At 38.2% G+C, this 24,648-nt stretch overlaps 1 long non-coding RNA gene across 1 annotated transcript; it reads right to left on the reverse strand.

Annotated features, from left to right (window-relative positions):
* Positions 1-3,797: 3,797 nt before the first annotated feature.
* LOC140598694 (uncharacterized) lies at positions 3,798-24,096 on the reverse strand. Its single transcript, XR_012001318.1, has 5 exons — positions 23,886-24,096; positions 23,395-23,495; positions 9,296-9,363; positions 9,079-9,156; positions 3,798-6,882 (listed from the first exon to the last, which is right to left on the reverse strand). It is a non-coding gene; the product is annotated as an uncharacterized lncRNA (long non-coding RNA).
* Positions 24,097-24,648: the final 552 nt, after the last annotated feature.

Here is a 24,648-nt window from a genome sequence, read left to right on the forward strand (position 1 = left end):
AGACACATAGAGCTAATTTTCCAAATAGTTGAATAATAATCTGCAAAGGTCCCAAAGAATAGAGACCTGATGATAGTAACACTTATTTTTCTTGAGCAAGTATGTTCATGTTTTCTGTTGGAGAAGATCAAAGGACCGATACTCAAGAGACAACTTCAAAAGGCAAGTCAGCGTTTTTGACCAAGTTTTCTCTCTTTGCATATAGGCAATACGCGGCAAGAACAGCAGCAAAGGGATTTGCCAAGTGAAAGGAAAGAACATTTGAAGCAAGAGAGAAATAATTTCCTAGCAAGAAGGGCTATGTGATGATGGTTCAGCTGGTGATCCATTATGCCTGTTAAGAGGCCAAAGAGAACTGTAGATCTCTCAGGTCCATGGGGGCAGAGGCAAGGGAATAAGTTGAAGGGAACACCGGAATAAATGAAGTGCCTTAGCAGCTGAAAAAGGCTGATGGATGTGCTCTGCACCTCAGAAGACAGAGCTCCCAGCAGGAGAATAAAGAGTGCAACAGAGCAGAGCCTGCTAGAACCACACAGTTAGGGAACTGATCCTCTAATAACCTCCCGTTTCAGGAGTTTATAATGTGCTATAAAAACCCCCTGTCTCTAGACTAAAACCTGGCACGACCACACTTAACTGCATTTTACTGCCATCACACAAATCCCCGATTTGCTGTTACTTTCTCTTAAATAGGGCTGGATCTATTTTCAGCATTGCAGGTGCCAAGATGTTTTGTAAAAATTCTCCGTGGAGAATGGATTTGATTTTTAAAATGCAGGAACTGGATTTCAATTCTTAAATTGAAATGCTGGACTAGGCACCAAGGACATTTTGATTAAATCATGCCTATGTTCAGGCTATTAATTCCAACGCGGATGGTGTCTGTAGATACAGAAAACTACTTGAAAAGCAGAGATAGTCAGAGTCTCCAATGGGTGAAGGTCACCCAATAGCTAACCCTCTTCAGTGGCCTTCATGACAAAATTTCGAGAAGCTTTTACTTCTCACACATATCTGCAGTTCCATTTATGATCAGCGAAGACGAAATGAAATCTTTTACTTTGTAGAAGAGTCTACCCATCCTTAAAAAAACTGACCCAATAATAGACCTGGTGCTTACATGTGTGTTTCAAATATTGCAATCACCAGTAATGAGTATTCTTATACTCCTCATCAGACACAGTTTTATTTCAGTGGTTGGTTATGGGTCATGATCTGTCCATTCTATGCTAACTAGAATGTTCTGTGCTAACTAAAACAGGCTAACTAGAATCCTAGTTAAATTAAAGGGTTGTACGCGGTCAAATTCAGAATCGGAAATGAAAGTCAGGTCATCGTATCTCTCCTTTTCTACATCATGCTCTGTAATCAGAGTACATGATAACATATTGTCATTATTCACTATTTTCCAAATACCTCTTCCTGGGCACATGGGATATGCTTACAAAGTAGAGGAGGAAAAAAGGCTGCTGTCATGGATGCATAAGAGACTGAAGTAAAAAATCACACTTAACTGTTTAGAGAACCAAAAGCCTAAGTAAACAATTTATAATATTTTATATTTTCTCAGATTCGTTCCTGAAGAAAGGTTCACTTTGATAATCCAGCTGTTCCAGCTAATTATTTTCAAAGTGAACTGCTGTTTGCTCTCGCCTCTATTGGTTTATTTACTTTGAAGTTAGAGGCCCAGCTTCAAGCCGGTATTTTGAATTCAAAGGTCAAGATAATCCCCTTCTTCCTATTTTGAGGACCTAGTTGGCGAAATATGCTCTTGTAGGGAAGAAAAGTTTTGTACAATGGGTGGAAAAACCTTATAGTTTTCCCACCTTTAAGCTACATGCTGTGTTTTTCTTTCTCTTGTCACCGAGGCTGGTGTATGGAGTATTAAAAAGCCCCCTTACATTTACCCATAGATTATTATTTTAACTGATCAAGGCCGAGTTCCGGAAATAGACTAAGAACTTTCACAGGGTCTCTCTCTTGTACGTGGGTCCTTTGCAAGCATTTTGATTCTGTTTTTAAGCTTGAACTCTTTTATTTAATTACCCGGATTATGGAATGGTGTGTTGCTTTTTATCAAAACTTCTTCAGTTCTTCTTGTGTTTCTGGAACTCTGCGAGTCCATTGGTGCAATGATTAGAGTGTAACCGTCTGTAGTTGTTTTTGTCCAGTTTTCTGAAGTCTGTATGATAAAGTTCTAACTGGGATCTGTCTGTATGTGGTGCGCTTGGAATGTGTAAAAGAAACACATTATCTAGCCTGGGCGATGGCTTCCTGGAAGAATGTCTTGAGTTGAATCTTGAACAATCGGTATAAGCTGCCAAATGCGTGTTTTTTTTTTTTTTTTTTTTTTACACATGAAGGCGGAAGGAACTGTGGGTGAATTTCTAGAGATAAGAAAATATGGTGAATTCATAAAATTTAGTGTGACTGGAATGTGGGGTGTATGTGTAGAAGGAAGGGGGATTAATGCGGAGGAGAAAGCTAGGACCTGAAGTCTGGAAGGTAGGCAGGTGTATAATGGCCTCGGTGGCCAATTGTATACAGTTAGACCAACTACTTACCATGCTGCGCTGGAGCCCTTTGAGAGCTTTAGAATTCATCATTGTGCCACCTACCACGCTGTTTTCCAGGCTTCATAAATTGACGGTCTCTCAGCTGAGTAGAGCAGTTTGCTGAGCTTCCCAGTGGCAGGGCTTACCCTTTCCAGGGGCAGTAAATTCCTTTGGATCTCTTCCTTCCTTTTTTCCCTCCTGTGCTTTTACAGTTCCTGATTCTTTCCCAGATACAAACTCTTGTATTAATGGGTAAATCTAGATTAAAGTTATCCCTCCCTTGTCACACATTTGCATTTGAGCCAGGAATCCTCAGAAATGGCTTTCCTGGCCATCTCAGGCCTGGTGTCAGGCACCAAGAGATGCGAGCTCTCAGCTCATCTCAAGCGAGGCCATGCAAGGGACTGTCTACACTGACTTCAAAGACATTTAGTTTTGGTGCTTAATCTGCCTGTGAGAGGCTCACCAGTACACCTTCTAAAGCTAAACCGAGTATGTGCGGGTGTGTGTTTAGATTGAGCATAATGGTGTGCGTATGATTTTTTAGATTTAAATTTCTTTTTTTTTCTTTTTTTCCTTTTCTTTTCTTTTCTTTTTTTTAGTTTGTGCTTTCAAGAATCAACTAAGAAAGTTCTGTTATTTGATCCTGCTGATGTTCCCTTTCAGACAGCTGCCACCAGCACCGCTTGGCCACTTCCTTTTTATTTCCTATTCCCTTTTAACTGTCTAGCTTACTTTGATATGATTTCATCTCTCTCTGTAATGGCAATGAGAGAGGATGTTTTTTCCCAAGGCCATGGCATGATATGCCTTTTAATTCATTTTAGGCTTATTACCTTGCAAATGTAAGAATGAATTAGGGCTCTATTTGCCTGGGCCAAGCATGCTTTAGACATGTGGAAAGGTGAAAGTGTGCATCAGACCCCACGTACGCTTGACAGACTTTTACTATGACAGAACTGGTCGTTAGAGGTTTGGTTCTTGGATCTGCCACTTTTCTACATTGTGACTTTGGATAACCCACATAATCTATCTGCGAGCTGCCTCTTTCTTTATAAAATGGTAAAAAGAATATAATTTTACCTTCCTTTCAGATCAGGTGTGAAAGTTGCTTTGAATTCCATGAATTCCACGTAAGAATGCTTTTAAAATAGCTTAATACAAAAATGTTAAACAAGAGAGTGTATTTTGTTTTGGAAAACAATGTATTTTTTTAGAAATAATATTTCCATTACACAATTACAGTAAAAAAAATTTTTTTTACTGTGACGTCTGGATCTTATTTTAACACATGATTTAACAATATGCTGTGGTTTTGACAGCATTATACATCTTTCTCTAGAAATCTGTAAGACTGTGCTGTTAATTTGATCCTAGGGAGTGAATCTGGTCCCCGGTGAATATTGCCACCACTGGAACCTGATGTCCTGTTAACAATCCACAAAATAAACATCACAGGTAATGCTGCTATGTTGTGGAACAACTCTTTTCAGTAGACCATAGTGCCTATTTTGCAATGCATTTTTTTTTCTTGGTCATTTCCTTTTGGCTGACCTATTGGCAACTCTGAAGATAGGATACATTATTCTAGAACTTTAGGGGGAAGAAAGCTTTGTAATTAACATGGAGACCATACATTTATATTAAGTAATATGCATAATGAGGTGCCCTTATATTTATATTTATAATTCCTCGTAATTATATACCTTCGGTTCTTTCCGTGTTGCATGGTGGCAATTTGCCACTATTTTTTTTTTTTTCAGAGGAGAGGGAGCATATGGTCAGTTCCCTAGATCTGAAAATTCAGACCATACATACCCACTAATGAAATGATTTTGGAATTATGGAAATTGCTTCTTTCTCTCTAAAGACTAAAGCTGTGATTCCCAGCTCTGGTTTTACTGCCCTCCAGGGTAGCTTCAAACATCCCAGAAAGTGGCATGAAAATTTTAAGACAAAATTAATTTAAACTCATTCTAAATTAAAAACAAATGCATGCCAAATGGTGCTGTTAAAGAAATATTATCTTGATATCTGATAAATGTAATTTCTAACCTGAAAGTGTTCCATTCAATGCATACTGTGTACAGATGGGGACTAACTATATGGAGGCATGGTGTGGAAAAGAGCAGACCAGGAGGGAGAATTTCATTATTCTACAGAAAGCTCTTTTAACAGATTTTCTGATTAAGGCTTAACATAATTTCAGGACAATGTGAAAGAGGCAAAATTACAGTTTAAGGTTGACCCCTCTTTCCTGAGTTCCATTTGAACTATAAGTACACCTCCGTGCAAGGATGAAAAATGTTTTGTCTCATATTCCTTTCACTTTTTGTTGTCTGTCCCATTAGTGCTTGAGTTGCTGTGCAGTCCTTACCTGATGTCATCTACCAGCTGTCTATTAAAGTGCTCATAAGAAACTTACTTCACTGCATCATTACCATACTTTTAAAAGAGTTATTGTGCCAATTAACTGGCCTTCGGGAGTAAAAACATTCTTTGGTAATCATGGCAGTATAGGGGCACCTGGGTGGCTCAGTGGTTGAGTGTCTGCCTTTGGCTCAGTGTGTGATCCTGGGATCCTGGGATCCTGGGATCGAGTCCTGCACCAGGGAGCCTGCTTCTCCCTCTGTCTATGTCTCTGCCTCTCTCTGTGTGTCGCTCATGAATAAATAAATAAAATCTTAAAAAAAAATCTTGGCAGTCTGATCATAAATATTTTTGCATTATTTCTTCTATTCTGATCCCTCTGCTGAAGTTCAGCATAATTTCTTTTGAACCCAAAGGCATGTTCTTTCCTTTCCTATGGCTCTATAAGTTATTTGCCTCATTTTTTTAAAAGATTTTATTTATTTATTCATGACAGAGAGAGAGAGAGACAGAGAGAGAGAGAGAGAGAGGCAGAGGCACAGGCAGAGGGAGAAGCAGGCTCCATGCAGGGAGCCCAACATGGGACTCGATCCCAGGTCTCCAGGATCACACCCCAGGCTGAATGCGACGCTAAACTGCCGAGCCATCTGGGCTGCCCATCTTTGCCTCATCTTAAATGGGGCTTTTTTTCTTTACTTAAAATATCTTTAGGATTGTTTCAAAGTAATTTTGATGTTTATAGTTCACACAAATCTTATATTCACTGTTCCATTTATTTGAAATCAAAGTATAACCACTTACTTTCCTTGACTCATGAGTAATTTCTCTAGCAGTGGGGAAAAAAAAGCTAAGATTTATTTAAATTTTTTCCTGCTTCATTGATATATAATTCATATATAACTGTGTATTAGTTTGAGGTATACGGAAAGGCTAAGATTTAGATTTCACAACTGCTTAAAGTTGTATTTAGAGCAAATTGGTGATGTTTGGAACAGTGGAGCCTGGGTATGTCAGTATGAACCTCAGTTAACAATTTGATTAAGATGTGAACAAATGTAAGTAAACAAGGTCATTATGCTTCTGTACCTCAGCCGACTAGATGCTGAGGCCCTGGTGGATCAAAGACTCTTCTAGCAGTACATTTCTATGCTTTTTGTTTTAGAAAATAGGGAGACAGGTTTCATCATAAACCTAAAACTTTCAAGGGGAGTAAAGAATGGAGTGATAAAGGATGAATACTCTTTATAAATGCTGAATTTTTTTCTCATCCCGATTTTAAAGTATTCTTATTATTAGCACTATTTGATATAAACATCTTGATGCAATTGAAGTCTACTTTAGTATTATGGAAGGGGCATAACAGATATGCCCCCCTTTTTTTTTTCTTTACGATTTTATTTATTTAAGAGAGAGAGAGATGGGGAGAGTAAGCAAGCACAGCAGCTCCCCTGTGTAGTATTATGGAAGGGGCAGCCAGAGAGGGAGAAGTAGGCTCCCCACTGAGAAGGAAGCCCCACATGCGGCTCCATCCCAGGACTGGGATCATGACCTGAGCCGTGTCAGACACTTAACTGACTGAGCCACCCAGGTGCCCCAATATTTCTGTTCTATAACAAAAAAGATTAATTGCATATGGAATTGTGTGTGATGATTTGACTCCCCCTGTAACCAAGATCTTTAAAGGAAAAAACATTGAGAAGAAATGCAAATGACACGTGAGACAGAGACACTTGGTTGAATGGTCTGTGGAAACTGTCCAGTGGAATGATGCAGCTGCATTTCCCAGTTCCTTTGCCCTCAGAGGTGGGCCTCTGTGACTAGTTCTCAATAGTGAAGCATAAGAGAAGTGACTTCCAGACCCGTGTGATTGAGAAACAGATGGGTCATGGCCATAGTCTCTTTCAGTATCCGCCAGGTGAATGAAGAGAACTCCTGGGACCTAGAAGAGGGCAGCATCCTAAGGGAGACAGAAGAAGTATGGGCACTGAGTGGCCATGTGGAAAACTCCCCAACCAAGACCACCCTCACTAATTGTCCTGCGAAAAATAAACTTTTGTTGTGTTAGGCCACAGAAAAGTTGAGGTTTATCTGTTACAGCAGCTAGCATTTACCTTGACAAATATGATATGAAAAATATATTCTAGTTATGAGACACTCCGCACAAATCATTTGTAGGATGGTCAACAGTAGGAGGAATAGAAATGAATATACACTTACTGTATATCTCTTCAATTCTAGCACTTGGAAAATATTCCAAAATAATTCCCAAATCTCTAATTTCATTGATCATCTTTTTAAGTGAGTGTATCTGAAAGGTTTTAATGAACTTGTTGAAAGACTAAGAGTTTTGAAGGCCTTTTATTTAGAGGATTATAGTACAGTGGGTTATCCAAGTGTGTGCTTATCATTTATGTAATACCTCAAGAACACGGTTCAAATGTACAGCATGGAAAGGTTTACCTTTGGCCATATATAGCATTAATTGTTTGGATATTGTACAGCACAATATAATGTTATTATTATTACGAGATACTTAAGGTTATTTACATGTCATAAGAACTAGGGATGCCAATGCACTGGACATCAGTACATAATAGAGGAAAGGACTTAACATGCTCTAATATTCTAAAGTTCACCATTTTCAAGCATGGACATTTCTCTCTCTCCCTTCTCTTCTCTCGTATAATTCTATGGAGACTTGATAAGACTTCAAATTCCAAAATGTTCCATCTGCAATATGACATGATAGTAAATATTAAGAAGCATAATTCTTATTTTACTTACCTGCATTCAAACGTGTGGTAGTTTTGAATACTTCTGGAGGTTTCGGATAAATTTTACTTTAGATACTACATCAGGAAAATTTTGATGTTGATCACAGATGGGACTATCATATTTATAACTCAATTGTAATTCAATCATTACTTTGGGGACAGAAAGTCCTCCAGGGAGAGTCACACGTTTACATGATGTATCCCAATGCTCAGCTGGGTATTTGTAGCGCTGTTTCTATCAAGAGATGTGTAAAATCACAAACGACTGGTCAACTCCCTATTGGATGCAACTGAGAGGCCTTATGAATTCCATTTTCCACTTATTAAAATTTAATGCTCTAATATTAATAGAGGCTGTGAACTAGGGTTTTGCTAAGATTTTCAGATGAGAATCTGAAATTGGGCCAGGCTTAAGCTGGTACCCAGGATTTTGAAGTTGAATCCTTCTTTTTTATTTCTAGTATGCACTTTTTTTCCCTCTTAAACTTCACTGTTCCTTTTTCACTGTATCCCTCTTACATCCTCTCTTGGTGACCAGTCTTTATGTTGTGTGTGGTTCTGTTTTCTGTTATCTCAGAGGGAGACAGTTTATAGCTTTATCCGTAGCTTCCTATTCTATTCCTCTCTCATCATCACTTCTTGCCTGGATTACTGCAATAGCCCTCTGACCTGGTCTCTCCTCAAATTCAATCTTCTTTCTTTCTAGTTTGTTCTCCAGATCGTATCTAGAATGATGCTCTAGAATTGCACATCTCTTCATGGCTTTCCCTACTTATAACCTTTCAATTTTTTGCCACTGCTCTCAGGATAAAGTCCAAATTTCTTGCAATGTTACAGGGTTTGGATTTGAGGTCGAGCCTGCTAGTTATGACTACGTGACCTGACCTAGTTATATCTCAGTTTCTTTTTTTTAAATTTTTATTTATTTATGATAGAGAGAGAGAGAGAGAGAGAGAGAGAGGCAGAGACATAGGCAGAGGGAGAAGCAGGCTCCATGCACCGGGAGCCGGACGTGGGACTCGATCCCAGGTCTCCAGGATCGCGCCCTGGGCCAAAGGCAGGCGCCAAACCGCTGCGCCACTCAGGGATCCCCCCATATCTCAGTTTCATTACCCAGTTAGCCCCCATTATTTGCAGTAGTTCTGTTCTGGCAAGTTGTTGTGAACACTGCATTAGTGAATACTGAACCATCACTCACAGGGAGAGTACAGGGTTAGTTTCCTGTGAGCCTCTGGTCATATATTTCCATCAATGGATCAATATATAACCTTGTTTTATGTTTATTTCTACTTAAAGACGGCTTGCTTAATACATATTATTGATTGATTAACATTGAACTCCTGGCCAGCAGCATTCTAACATGCCTAAATGAAGCTTACCTAACACATGTATTTTTCTCTGTATGGCACATCACAGCCTTCTTGCGCTGGACACTCGACAGCATTTCAGCACTATTCCTGGAGGCCATTTAAAATAAAATTTAATTAAAAATTTTAAAATTTAAAATAGTGAAATAACCAACATAGCACAAAATGCAGAAAACAGGGCACTAAATAGACTTGAGAAGGATACTTGTTTATAGAGCCGAAACATCACCTTGTTTGACTTCAGCTGGGAACGGGCTCCTGTCAGATGACTCAAAATTTTCACTACTCCACACATGTCTGTGAATGACCACAAAAGTACATAAGCATTGATTTAGGGGCTACAGGTAAATGTTAGTGAGTAGGGAAATGTACAAATAAGGAATATGTGAATAATAGGACTAGCTGTGCATTAAAAAGAATATTCTATAGCAAACACTTAGTTTCTTCCCTCCATACTCAGTTGGCTGATTTCTAATTTTGAAGGAGTTGTGTTCGCTGTTTCTTCTGTGGCCATGTGCTCAGGGAGGAGGCCCTAGACCCCTACTAATTCATAACCATCTGAACCAGTCACTTTGCCAGTGAAAGGTATGGGGGGGGGGGCATGTGATCCATTGTAGCTAATGAGCTCTGAGGGACGGGGAAGGAGCAGTGAGCTGCAAAGCTTCTCAGAGAGATTTTCCTGCTGACAAAAGGACACAGACACCTCTTCTCCTTTTCTGTTGGAAGTTTTTGTGCCTTCCTGGAACGGCAGATAACAGGGATGGCCTCTAAAACTGTGAAGACAAAGTTGATATATTAAGTATAACCCAAAAAAAATTTCAACAAAATCTAGGTTTTGGAGGACATTGCTGAAAAACAGAATTAGCCAATGAAGCTTTCTTGATACGTGAGCTAATTAACTTTATGCCAGTTTGAGTAGGTTTTGTGTATTAATTATTTGAAACCTAAACCATCCTGGTAATGTGCTTTATCTTTCATAAGGCTGAGGTTGGGAATGAGTGGGATAAAAAATAAATACTATACATGTATGTGTATATACACATGCCTTCTTTGTTATATTTCTATAGGTATGGAAGGAGAGTGTGTGTTAAAGACTAAACTATCCAATATTTTTTGTCAGTGTTTCAAATTAATAGTAAAATGAGCTGATTCAAAACCTTTTAAAGTATTTTATTTCAAGGTTTTTGCTTAGAATTACGATTCCCTTAGTTCTCTTTTCCCTCTTGGCCATTTGTTCACTTTTTTATTATATAAGGCATTGGTCAATACTTTATTTTTTATTTCTTTAAAGATTTTATTCTAAGTAATCTCTACACCTAATGTGGAGCTTGAACTCCTGAGATCAAGAGTCGCACACTCCATCGACTGAACCAGTCAGGCAACCCGGTTAACACTTTAAATTGCTGTATCATGATTATTATAAAATTGTCACAATATTTCTGTAACAAATCCATCATGCTGTGAGTTAGAGAGGCTCCATATTGCAGGGGGCTTTCTGAATCTACCAAGTGAAGAGTAGCAAGTTTTCAGAAATTGAAAGTTATGCATAAAAACATTGACAGACTTCATCCTCAGCCATTTTTTATTCATTCAACTCAGTATTTATTAAATCTACAGTAATCAGAGCATGGGCTGGGTTGCAAAGTGCTGTAGCAGATATGCATTATGCGTCTAAGACATAAAATACTCGGCATGGCCTAGGCTGTAAAGTTTTGGAGACCACAGGGTGCTTTTCAACCATCGTTGTGTTGTCCATGCCACCAAATCTAGAAACTTTAATACAATAAGCCCTCAATAAATACTTGTCCAGTAATGGTCAGTTGTTATGTAGAACGTGTGTGCTTGCATCTGCTCTCTCTCTCTCTCTCTCTCTCTCTCTCACACACACACACACACACACACTCACTCTTATGTAGAACTACTATTTGCCAAAAGAATATATGAGCCTTTCCTCTACCCAATTTTTAAATAATATTGATTTCTCTGCGTTCTAGTATTTCCTCAAGCTTACACACTTCTCCATTAATTACACACCCCAAACCATCTAAGAAGTGTCATTTGTCCAGCTTCATAGAGTGCTCAGTCACTTCATGACACTGTCATATCTAGTGGTTCATAGGTGATAGCATTTGGTGACTTTATGATTTCACTTTCCCAAGAGCCTGATGAAGCCACACCATTCAGCGAGGATTTGCAGTGCTGTCATCTCTTGTGAGTGTACACTGGGACCTTGAGCTAATGTTCTTTAACTTCCAAATGATTTCTCTGAGATATTTCTAGAATTCTGACAAGTAGTCAAATATGCAGTTATTTTTTTCTTACAGATAATGCATTCAAGCGTCTAAAATAAAACCATTTTCCCTCTTCGATGTATGCAGTATTTAGTTTTCTTTTAAACATTTAAGCCTAATATTTTCACTTTGCCATTTTCAAAGTGCATTGCAATCAGTATTGACACAGGAATTGTCATGTTATTCTCTGTAAACCATGTACAATAAAACTAAGAAAATTCTATTCAGACCTCCCTCAATCATAATGATCTTAACGTAAAATGTGAATTTATTTAAACTGTTTTAGGGTGCTATGTAAATGTTGTTACTATTAACTACTATGTCAAATCCTCATGACTGCGGAAAATCTCACTATAATAATAAATAGCCATTTTTAATGGAAAAATGCATCTTTTAAAACACACACAGCTTAGATTTTAAAATGAAAGAATAAGTGGCCTTTTAGAGATTTATGTTATTTTGAATAAGCATGCAGTGGTGATGGCTGACTTTGCTGCCTCCTTTAGGATGCTCATGTTTCTCTGTGAGATGATGTGTTAGGGTACTCTAAGTTAAGTCGCAGTAAAAAAAAAAATCTAAAATCTCAGTGGACTAATACCACGGGAGTTTATTTCTCCCCCAGGCTATATGTTTATTTTGGATTGACAGAGGGAGGCACTGCTCAATGTGGTCACTCAGGAGTCAAACTAATGAAGGCTCCAGCTGACCGTCAGCTTCCCAGGGAAAAGAGCCTTAAAACTCCTCCAGATAAGTGACACTTGTCCTTTGTACTTACCTCTCATTGTCCAAAGGAAGTCATATGACACAATAAACAGCCAGGTGGGCAGGAAGGACAGCCCTCCCACAGACTGGACAGAGAATTGGGAATAGCCCTAATTCATCTGTGAATAGCCTTAACTCATCATCATTGTTGATAACATTCACTGGAAATGCAATTGGAAAGAGGAGTTTGGGGCCATTTCCTGAATCTATGTTTGCAAAGCAGACAAATGACTATGTTTTTGTGGGTTGATATTTTTAATTGGGGGCATTGATGGGAAGACATTAAGAGAGAGAAGCTTTAGGTGATACAAGCTACTCTGCCCCATCTGTGTATTTCTTTGGGAAGTATAAATAATGCCTAACTGTCAGGGCAGTACATGAAGTACTGCATGCAAGACAGTGAGATATCTGCGCACATCAAGTTAATCGTTTCCTTTACTTATATGCGTGAAGTTTAAAATAATCAAATGGTGTTTTTTTTTTTTTTTTTGACATCAGCATCTACTGCTTTTATTGTCTGTGATGGAATGATACAGTAAGATCCTTAACCTTGTTATAAGAAATAAGATACAGCCCCCCTCTCTTAGGTGCTCTCTTGACTTCTTTTGAAGACACATACACTCTTTCACTTCTGAACTGAGTGCCATAAAAAAATCCTAATGGCAAGTCAATGATCATAGAATGTTAAGTGTGTTTAATGATCACTTGATGTATTTGTATTTTTCTATTGGTGTCAGTTTTCCGACAGACTTCAAAAATTTAGAAAAGGAAAAAGAAAAAAAAAAAACAGAAACTAAAACAACGTCATGGCTATAAGTAAGAGTGGTTTCGGGGAAGGAATTAGAATGACCCTGTGTGGTAGGTAGGTTTTATTGTCCTGAGTACACATCAAAAGGCTATTTTCAAAACTGGTTTAGAGAAATATCAGGCAAAATAAAATAATTTTAATTTAGTGTGAATTAAAAAAAAAAAAGAAACCCAAAACATGGGCATATGCTTTCTTGAACAGAGAAGCTTAGCATTAAATTGACCAATATGCCAATTGGAAAATAATGCCCTTAATGGAAGTATAATGACTAATAAGGTCAAGAAATGGATGTACTCTAATTATTTTCTTAATAAAGAACAGACCTTTATTCTCTAATTTCTTTTAATTTCAACAATAAAGATTTTTATACAGTAGACAAAGGGCACTAGGCTAGGCTTCTGTTTTATAAAATGTCATTAAAAAGTCTTAAAAAGTTTTTAATAAGACTGTCTCCTACGTGCTGCATTTGTTTTTCAGCAACTTTGAAGCTTCAGAGGTGTTCTCTTTTGTTAGTGAGTTAGCTCCCCTGTTTGTTTATCACCACTTTATTAAGGCTTGTTCCTGACAGGAGCAGACTTCCTCCTAGTTGCACAAAGCAGAACCTGCACATGTTTGGTCCAAGGAGATAATCGCTGGGACCAACAAGCTTCTACAGAGATGTGTCTCTGCTCACAGCAAGAGAGGAAATAGGAAATGACTTGGGGCCAGTCTTGCTAAGCTGGAAAAATGAATTAGACACACTCCCAAATGGAATCTAAAAGCATTATAGTCAGAAAAAGGAGAAAGGGTATGTAAAAGATTGCTTACCATTCCCACCTGGGAACTGAAAAAAAAAAAAAACATTTATGGCTGTACAGTACCTCCTGACAGTGCCAGGTTTCTTTTCAGTGATGTTAACCAGAGAGGGGTGTCACCCCTTAATAGATGTTTTCATTATTAAAATAGATGTTTTCATTATTTTGGTGGATTCTGTCTTTAAAATTTTAAAAACAGTTTAAATTATGAGATAAGGCCAGTATACTGGAAATCAAAATTAGTGAGCTTCACTGAAACAAGCATTTCCCCCTTAAAATTTTGTGAAATCAAACTGTACCAATAGCTCTGACCTCAGAGGCACTAGCCTTCTTAATGTGTAGAGTAGTTTCATCTCACATGAGGTCTAGGAAAACAGAAATTACTACAATTGAGTTGCAAGCTTTATGTTCTTAAATCCTGTCATTATTTTGTCAAGTCATTGGAAGGGAAGCTGGAAAAGCAAATTTTATCTCCCAGAAAAAAGTAAATCTCCAACAATAGCTTCTGCAGGTCTTCATGTTACTCTAGTATGTTCGGTCATTTCATGTTTCTGTTTTCGTGGTAATGAATTAAGAGTTTGAAAGTCTGAAACTTAGTGCCAGGCACACATCCTCTCATTGGATGAACGCTTAGTTTGTGTTTATTTTTAATCATATTCGGTAAGGATATTTAGGAAATTACTTCCTTAGCCTGTTTGGATATTTATTTTTATTGATTCTGAATACCAGAAATTCAAAAAACAGGATGAAATGCTTATTCTCAGGAAGGTGTAGAGTCTATAATCAAATAAAGTGTAGACTAAACAACAACACAACCAAGGAAAACAGAATATGAGATGACAGAGACACCCTCCCCGCCCCAAATCCAGCATCTCAGGATAAAGCAGTCATTAGTGTTTACATCAGTTGATTAGGGTATGTAAGTAGGAGAGTTTTATGGGCCATTTACTTCCTCTATCTTCATCTCTTCTCCTCCTCCTCTTGCCTTTTCTCCTCCTTCTCCATAATGATAATTGCTAGTAATTCATGCAGAAAAGAAAGTTGATAAACAAAACCTAAATGAATATTAATCACCTTAATAGAAAATAATATTTTTGGACACACTAGAGATACAGGCATCAAGGGAACATTCTCCTGGGGAGCACTCTCAATGACCTTGCTTTGGGAGGGGGGATATAATTAGCCCTGGTGTCATAGCTTTGTATTAGGCTTATATTTTATTCTCTGTACTTCTATTTTAGAAGGCAGGCTGACCACTGTATATTTGGTGTCTGAACACGAGTTCTAATAAGGTTTAGAGTTTAAAAAATCAGTTTCTCAGCAAAATTACCATTTTCATTATTGAACATTATTATTATTTTTTTAAATCCTGTTTCTACTGCAGTCAGGCTTCCAAAGGAATGAATAAATCAGTGCTGTGTTGTAACACATACATTCTTTAGCTCCTATAATAGGTTTTTTTTTTTTTTTGTCCTTAAAAGGTTTAAAAGTTTTTTGTTTCCACATCTTGGGTTGAAAAGTATTATCTAATCTTTACGCACGTCTTTGTTGACTCTCCTTAATTGAGTCAGTTTTAACACCTGAGATATGAGACATTTGTGTGGTCATGACTCTCAGGCAGTCGAATGTGCTCTTTCCCTTAGGTGATAACTCAGTGAGTGATGCGGGTTTCGACTCCAAATACAATGGTTGACGGCACAACATGTTTCAGCACCATTGCTCTTAAAAACCATTTTGGTCAAGGGTAGAACTTTTTAAAGATTAAAACAGATAATGTGGTATCAAAGGCATTTTGCTGGTCAGCTAAAGTTCTTTGAGGATAGAATTATGCACCATAAACCTTATCCTCCTTTCCTGATGATTTTAAGATATGATTTTTACAGATGAATTAAATGTAGATTCCCTTTGTATTTGTAATACATATTCCAAATTACCACAGTAGATTTACTGTGCAATTTTTCTTGAACTCCAGGGATCTGAAGGCTGGCGTGGTCAAAGAGTGCTCTGATTATTAACATGCTTAATGTTGTAAGCCAGATGAAATAAGGAGGCTAGCAGAAAAGCCCAGCTTTCTTTGGAGACAGTGCACTATATCTTGCTTTAATTTGCTCCTTGGAGTCTTTGCATGCTGTTGGTGATATAGGTAAGACAAGGTTACAAAAAGGTCTTTGTACTCTTTCTCCAAGGCAGGATTTCTGCTTTATACTGAATTCCATAAATTTGGACTTCGTTAAATGCTTAAGTAGTCTGAAATTCACGAAGATATTACAGTCTGTTTATATTAAAGGTTTATAACCTGCCATTTAAAACTCTTAGGGCCAGAAATGCTTAAGAATTCAAATTCCCACCTGCCCCTCAATTTCGGAAAGGTAATATTGTTCATATACATACTATGTAATACTTATAGCAAGATCTGGGGCAAAACCTCACGATCCAACAGATTAATATTTTCCCAGCAAAATTTAACATCCACAGTAAGATAAAGAGACTATGAATAACCTATCTTCAGTTCAGGTCAGATCTTTTTCACCAAAATTTATGGACGTCTCCATTTTTTCAGAGCGTTTTAGATTTTGGGATTTCAGATAAGAGATTCTAGATCTGTATAATTTTGTTTTCTGCTACAACTTGGCAGACTTTGTGAAGCTTTTAACTATCAGTAAATGGAGGCATTGTAAAATTGTTTTATTTATTTTTTAGATTTTATTTATTTATTCATGACAGGCAGAGAGAGAGAGAGAGAGAGAGAGAGAGAGGCAGAGACACAGGCAGGGGGAGAAGCAGGCTCCATGCAGGGAGCCTGATGTGGGACTCGATCCCGGGACCCTGGGATCACGCCCTGAGCCAAAGGCCGACACTCAACTGCTGAGCCACCCTCAGGCACCTGTAAATTGTTTTAAAACCTCAAATGCCTATAATATCTAAGATATCTGGAAGCCTTTGGTATTCTAGTGTTGTTGATATAATGACAGTGAAGTATTGCGGATAACTAATTTAAACCAGATCAATATTTGCTTCAGTTATAAAGATGAGATCAAATTATATTTTTAGATTTTACAAAATTTTCATTAGAAACATTGACTACTGGTGTACACATAATCGAGATACACATAATCACATCCCTCCCCCAGCTCTCTTGATTCCATCCCCACTTCCCTACTCCAGGAATTTCCCTTCTGTAGTTACCCTCTTTCCTTCTTGGATTGTTTTGGGTCATTTTGTTCTTGATCATTCATATCAACTTATGGGCTTGCTTTAGATTATTCTGCATTAAAAAAAATCTGCAATGAGATTTAAAGTTGCAATTTCAGTTGAGGACCATAATGAAATAGATGCTGCATTCTGAAGCAGGTGCTAAATCATACGCAGAATCTAGAGGAGTTTTAGGGAAGTGGTTATGTGACCCTTGAATACTATACTCAAAATGTGAGTATAAAAAAGTCAGATATAAAAGCAGGGATTTGGAGAAGATTTCTTTGAAGAGCAGCCCATGTGAGATGAATCTTTCTCCTCCTACTGTCCCTCATCTAAGATGTGTGAAAAGACATTCAGAGAGTTGGCTTGGAGAAGATGATGATTTCTTAATGAACCTAGTGTGTGACCCCAAACTGAAAAAAAAAAAAAAACTTAACAGGCAGAGATGGAATGGTTTAGAAAACCAAAGTGAAAAAACTTTGATGCTGCCTAAATTCTTTTTTTTTTTTTTTAAAGATTTAATTATTTGAAAGAGAGAGATTGCGGGGTCAGGGGGAGGAGCAGGAGCAGAGGGAGAGAGAAACTCAGGCAGATTCCCTGCTGAGCAGGAAGCCCAACGTGGGGCTCAATCTCAGGACTCTGAGATCACGACCCTGGGAACATGACCTGAGCCCAAATCAAGAGCCAGACGCTTAACCGACTGAGCCACTCAGGCACCCCAATGCTGCCCAAACTCCAAGTATAATCCCAGGGTCTATTTGGGCAAAGAATTCAGGAGAGTCTCTTGTGGGTTTGTTGGGGTCATAAATGAGAAGAGGCTGCTCTGGAATCGCTGCGGATTTGACCTAATAGAATCATCTTTAGAGGATTGCAAAGGTTTCACCAGATAAGAAGCTGGAGATGGTCTGAGGTGAGATGAAGGAACTGCTAGAAATGGAGTGTGTGTTCCTCTGATCTAGGGAAATGCAGGTGAGAGGCCACAAGTATTGTGAGGTCACCCAGGAACCCATGAAAAAGTTCCACAGAGGAGACAACTTTAAACTTCCATTGAGCCAAAGAGCACAAAGCCAGCTGATAATAGCACTGGCATGTGGGCTCTCTCCTATGCTCCTCATCCGCCTTCCTTTCTGTCTCCTTCTTCCACCCTCCAACCCCAGGAAGGATGAGAAAGAACAGGCAGCCATGAGAGGGGGAGGTAAGTAAGAGAGAATAAACTCACTTAATTCCCTAATATTTCTTATATCACCCAAGGAATTTACAGGTTGTTATTTCTATGGACATGACTGGATTTAAGCTTAGATCTCTATCTACAAAATTTCCACAAAACTGTAATTTATAAATGTCTTTCCTTTGAATGAAATTGGAGGCTTTGACTCTTATATGGTATAGGACATTTTAACTACCAAGCTGACATCAAGTTTAGTGATTAAAGGTAGGAGTTGGGAATTACTAAGAATAATTAGAAAAGTCATGGGATTGCCTGAATTTTCATCCAGGGAAAGGAGAAGCAAGTAATCCCTGAGTAGATTTTAGGTAAAATCTATAAATAGGTAAAAAAAATAATTTTGATCCTGTTTACCTCCTCTGAGTCTTTTTTGGATGAATTCAATGGTTTCAGATTTTATCACTTCTCTATTTCCTTCCAGTCGGTGCCCAATTTTTTCTATTTCCTATAGAACAAAACTCTGCTTCCTTATTGAAGAAATATTTACCTAAACGCGCTGCTTTTCCTTCCACACCTCTCATTCATAATGCGGTTCCTTCAAAAAACTGTGGTCATTTCTGTCACTCCAGGGAAATATCACCAATGACTTACCTCTTGCTAAATCCAATATACACTTTTCCCTTTATTCTTTCTTACCGAACCTCTTAGCAGTGTTAGACCTAGCCGATTACCCTATCTTTTTGGAAATAGAGACTTGGTTTCTGTGACACACATTAACCTTATTTCCTTTTTCTCCTTGCGACATCTTTTTTTCAGGCTCCTTATTGACTCCTCCACTCTCCACTGCTATGTTGATGTAGCCCATGGCTCGGCTACGGGTTCTATCTCTTCTCTGCACATCAGATGACTGCTTTAGGGCCTTTGCTTTGTATCATTTATAGGCTGCTGACATACAAGTTTATATTATCAAACCTGACCTTTCCCTTGAACTATGGACTATATATTGTTATTATCTGGATGTCTAATAGATGCTCCAAATTTTTCCATCAGGCAGTTTTCCCTCAAATCTCTTCTCTCTGTCTTGCCCATCTTAGTAAACGGCACCACCATTCACTCATTGTCTTGGACCAGGAACTTAGGAGTTGTTACTGGCCCCCTTTCTTTTCCCACATCTAAGCCGCCACCATCATGCCTTACCAGTTTTATTTTCAGTATTCACTGTGAATAGAGAATCTACCTCTACTGCAACAATCCAGGTGAGGGATTATACTTTTAGATTATTCTGACAGATGTATGAAAAATAGATGGTTGAGGACAAGAATGAAATATTCCCAGCGTACTGTTATAGGGGTCTGAACCCTACCTCAAACACTGATGCAAAGCACACTCCCCTTAGCTGACTGTGACCCAGGTAGACCGGCCTCCTCTTGTTCTTGACACATGCCAAACTCTTTCCTAACTCGAGGCCTTTGTATTTGTTGGTCCTCCTGTCTAGACATTTTTTTGTTTATATATTAGTTTACTTGCTTATTTCTTTTTTCTTGCTCTTTTCAACTAGGGTGTAATATATGCTGTCTTTCCTGTTCAGCTCTATATTCCTAAAGCTATGGAAAACCAGTATGCAGTAATTGCATGTCAATATTTTTGAGTGAATGAAAGAATGTAAGTATTTAAGGCTTACAATATAACTAGGAAAAAAAAAAACCATGTTGTGATAGAAAGAGGCTGGGAGACCCGTGTCTACTCCTGAGTCCTGACTCAGCTACTCTGCCGAACAGAATGAGAAAAACTTCTCCATGTATTTTTTCTTTACTCCTAAACATGCAGCTTCTTGTGTCCATTAACACAAATGACAGCCCACGGAAATAAAAATGTAGGACATGCATTTCCACATTGAGTTCAATACAGCAAAAAACACTTATAATTTTAAGCAAATGGTCTCTCCTCAGTAACAGTGCCCTTTTGATAAAATTTTACTCCACAGGAAATCCATTACAATAAATATCTGTTCCAGTATCTGTCCATTTAGCAATAATTCTCTTTATGCTTGATGCCTCTTCCCTGATGAACTGTCCTAGGGACCCTCCTCTGCTTCCCTCTGAGATTTCCAGAGTTTCAACTCTGCTTCTGAGTACTTGCTGTTGTCATGGTAGCTTGCTAATTTTGCTTATATTTTTTTCCCCATATTTTCCCACAACCTTTGAAAAGACCAAGCTAAAGATGTGCCAAAGGCTATTTCTGACTTAATGTTGTAGGCATGAAAATATTTCTCTTCTTAGCCTGTTGAAAAATGTTAAATGGTTGTCTCAGCGTCATTGATTGAGACTATTTGTTTATTCCCAGGGCTGAAAGTTAAGGCCATTCTATTTTGATAGAACTATTTATTTAAAACAAGCTTGAAATCAAAGCCATCTCATACAGTATGCAGGGAATGCTGTTTAACCCAAGTAATCCCAAAGTAAATAATTTATTGGATTACTCGGTGGGTTGAGAAATGAAGGTAGGATTTGGGTGTATTTGGTTTGCCTTTTTCGTTTTAATTACTCACTAAATAACTGCATGTGTTGTGTGAGTTTAGAAAAAAAAACAAAAACAAAGTCTTATTGGAAGAAGACGTTATCCCAGTGGTGACTTTGAGTGGTCGCGAGAAAGAACAGATCCCCTGGAGCAGGGGCAGCCCCGCTATCCATGGCAACATCTTGGCCACATTTGGATCTAATACCTGGCTTTGCCATCAACATCTGTGTGGCTGCAAGAAACCATTTAACCTCTCGGTGCTCCAGTTTCTTTATAAAGCAAGAAAAAAAAATCTCTCAGGTCTCTACTGGCTCTGAGATTGAGCCATTCTCTCTGAGACCAACCAAACTTTACAGGATTGAGGCAACTACATGGCAGTTTAGCCAGGGCTGAGAGACCATAATGTGGACTTTTCTGCAACTCATGACATGGATGGCTGACTCCCTTCCTTTTTTATATCAAGCATTTTCTTCATTTTAAGCTGAAAAAAAAAAAAGTCATTTGTGTGTGTGTGTGTGTGTGTGTGTGTGTTTTCTTTTATGGGGAACATGCTACAGATCTTGTACCAAAGTTGTTTTACTCTTGTGGATAAAAGAATACAATACAAATTCTTGTTCCTTATTCTTGCTTTTTCAATGAGTTTTTGGATCGCTAATATTTTGTTGTCAATTAAAAGTACATCTCTCCAGGCCCAGATGTTCATGGACCCATGCTGGTTACACACCCTGCTTCTTTGGTGGTCAGGCTCCTGTTGTTATGCCCTGAGAAACAAGGCTTGCTTATTTATTTATTTGTTTATTTATTTATTTATTATTTATTTAAGAATCCTGATCATTTGCTCTTTCTACTAAAAAGAAAGAAATAGCCTAACTAACAGAAAAGACTTAAGTAGACTATAAGAAGGAGCTTATTGACCCTGGGTAATAAAAAGCTGGCATGAAATGCTAGGAGTTGTAGATGGACCATCAGGAACCACCTGTTTGGGAGGATTTAAATATTTAATCAACTCAATATAGAGACTTCAATTAGAGTGTACAGGAGCACAGTTACGGGTCTACCAACTCCCAGCCTACTTCAGTCTGGAAACCCTTGGAAATGTATGTGAAGCAGGTAGTTTAGGCCAAATTAAAGGCAATAGATTTATAGAGCTCGTTACACAAAAAGCACACGGTTAAAATATTGTCAGATGAGTTTAAATGAATTTATGGGTGAAGATGCATTACACATTAATAAAGGGAACCATGGACATTTGAAAGAGATACCTGATCTAAGAAACGCTCCTGATTATGGCCTCAAATATTTTGAAATTGACAACATGCACAAAATGTACCTTGTTGCCACTCTCAGAGAGAGCACATCAGACTAACTGGCTCATTAATTTGACCTATTATGGCATTTCTTATGATCTTACATTCCTGTGACCTCCTTGAAGGCTCGTTTGGCCTTGAAGCACCACAAGGTGAAAAAAAAAATCTCAAAATTAATCGAGAAGTTACCCAGAGTGCTTTTACATAGGCTTAGCAAATTGACAGCTTATCCTTGAAAGAATGGCTTCTCCCAGAAACTTTTTCCCTATGACAGTGGCAAAGGGGAAGAGAAGGGTTTGTGAAATTGCTGCCAGAGGCTGGGCTTCCTCCCTAATTCTTGTCTACCCTTGAGCCAGACACAGGAAACTGTTGAGTTCAAATATTTAGATAAACTCAGATGAAGGAACACAAATCTACTCATTCCTTAGGGTTTCAAGGTAAGGCTTGATTAACTGGACACAATGGGCAAATCAGGTGTTTTTCATTACTAGTCAGAAAATGAAAACTGACTCAGCCTAAAGTAAGGAAATCCACCTGAGGCAATGAAGGCAGTGCAAAATGTGTGTTATTTCAAAATTTTATAATCTTAAAGGTGTGGTCTCCTGAATGTGTGTGATCTAATGAGAAAGTAATTAGTTACCTAGGAGTGTTTACTTTGACTTACGTCTCAGGTACAGAACATTTTACAGCCAAAATAAATAAATTGAAACAGTAGTAACGTTCACTGTGAATAGACCTGTTTTGATGAAAAGCACCAGTATACAAACTGTTTTCTTAGAAGGTGGGCACTTCCTCTTGAGGTGGTGGATTCTTTCACCTAGTCTTTATGTCTGAAAAATTAATACTTGTTCTGCAACTATAAACCAGCCTGTACATGACGGCAGCTCTGCCAACATTGTTTGAGTCATTAGAGGAGTCGGCCAGTTGTTCTCCTGTCCTTTCTGCGTGGCTGAATTTTCTTAATGACCAATTCATTGTGTGTCTTCAAGCATGACACCTGAAAAGCTGTGATCTCTCTAATGAAGGATCCATTAGTCTTTCAAGAATGTGAACATGTGAAGTTGAAAAACCTATTCAATAAGGTATCTCCTTGAAAGAACTCTAATCACGCTGTGAAGTACATTTACACAAAATATAACTTCTTCATGCATGTTTAACTGAGCAGAATGGTTTTTGGAGTCACATTAGCTGACCCTGAACACGGGCTCAGTTTCTCTAAATACTTTCCATTTTCATAAAATTGCTAAAATGCCACTTCTGTCTTCCATCTGCATCTATATATAGCAGAGTGTTCTATCTTAGAACGTAGGCCATTGTACAGTCCTCTTTCTGCGTCCTTTGAACCTTGGCAGCACACTATCTCCAAGATTCCACGATCATAGACAGTCCCCCTGCTGTTGTGGGCAATGTACTGCTTTATACAAATCTTTCTGGTGCCATTGGAAGTGACTCCCAGGAGACAAAGCCCAAGAATGACCCTGAGTATTACCTTTTTGTATATTCACTTCCGCATTTCATCTTTGCAGTTCTAAACCTATTCAAAGGTCTTTCTGTTTGAGCTTCTAAAATTTAGCATATCCTCTGCTGAATCTAGACAGAAAAAGATGTAATTATAATACACGAACCATTCTTGCTCTGCACATTAACACAGTAATAGAAAATAGAAATTTTTCAATACAAAAAAATAGGTTTTTGCTCTTATTTCACATATTTAAAAATAATGCAATATATCAGGAATTAATTTTAAGGTAGTCAAGTGTGATTCATCACCATTAAGTCACTTTTACCAAGGAAAATAACTCGATATACTTTCTATATCATAGGAGAAGAAATAAAGTATATTTCATTTTAACACGGAAATACAATTTTGTCCTGCAGTATAATTGGATTAGTGATATAGGAAGGTATCTCCTAATAGGGTTTTATTATATTTTCCCCTAAAGTTGCATAGTAAGTATCAGCTTCCACAAAGGCACTTACCTGCAAAATCATCTGAATAGTTCCTTCTCTGAGTATAGCCCGTAGTTTCCCTTGAATATGTTCACTTGGGAGATTTCTCGTCTACTATTAACTTTTACGGAATATTTGGATATTGATTATTTGAAAAGAATTGGAGTTAATAAAGAATTCAGTAAGCAAAGACGTGGTCTATTAACTAATTTCTCCTAGTCAGGAAAGGTTGAAGCTAATGGTTTTGATTACATGTCAGGTGAAAGTACTACAAATGCTCCTAGAGCTAGGGTCTTGCATGAGCTGATCACCTTGGATGCAGACATGTCTGGGCACGTCTGCAACCCTGCAGAGTCCTGCCCACTCACTGCATGAGGTACAGAGGAAGTTTCCTGGGAGAGAATGCCTTCTGAGGTCAGAAGAAGGGAAGCAGTCAAGCTTAACTCAATAACAAAGACTTAATCTTCAGAAGGAAGCAGGGAGTTTGAATTCAGCATGGAGTCTTGTTTGCAGCTGATGTGTTTTCCAGTCTAGACCCCTGTGGACTCCTTCCTGTGGGTGGTGAGTCCTGTGAGGTGCGTGTGTGAGGAACCTGGGTGGGCCTGTGAGGAAGGATGATTTTGAATAAAACCTGAAAGAATTGAATGACTAGGGATTCCCTCAGACACTGTTTTGGTACCAACACTAATAGATGTAATATAGAAGTAGGAAGAGGAATGTCCACCTGCTTTGCAAAACAAACACAAAAACAAAACCCCCCAAAACAAAAACCCTAATCAAAAACAAACAAGTC

The sequence above is a fragment of the Vulpes vulpes genome, chromosome 4 (assembly GCF_048418805.1).
Source record: "Vulpes vulpes isolate BD-2025 chromosome 4, VulVul3, whole genome shotgun sequence".
Taxonomy (NCBI): Eukaryota; Metazoa; Chordata; class Mammalia; order Carnivora; family Canidae; genus Vulpes; species Vulpes vulpes.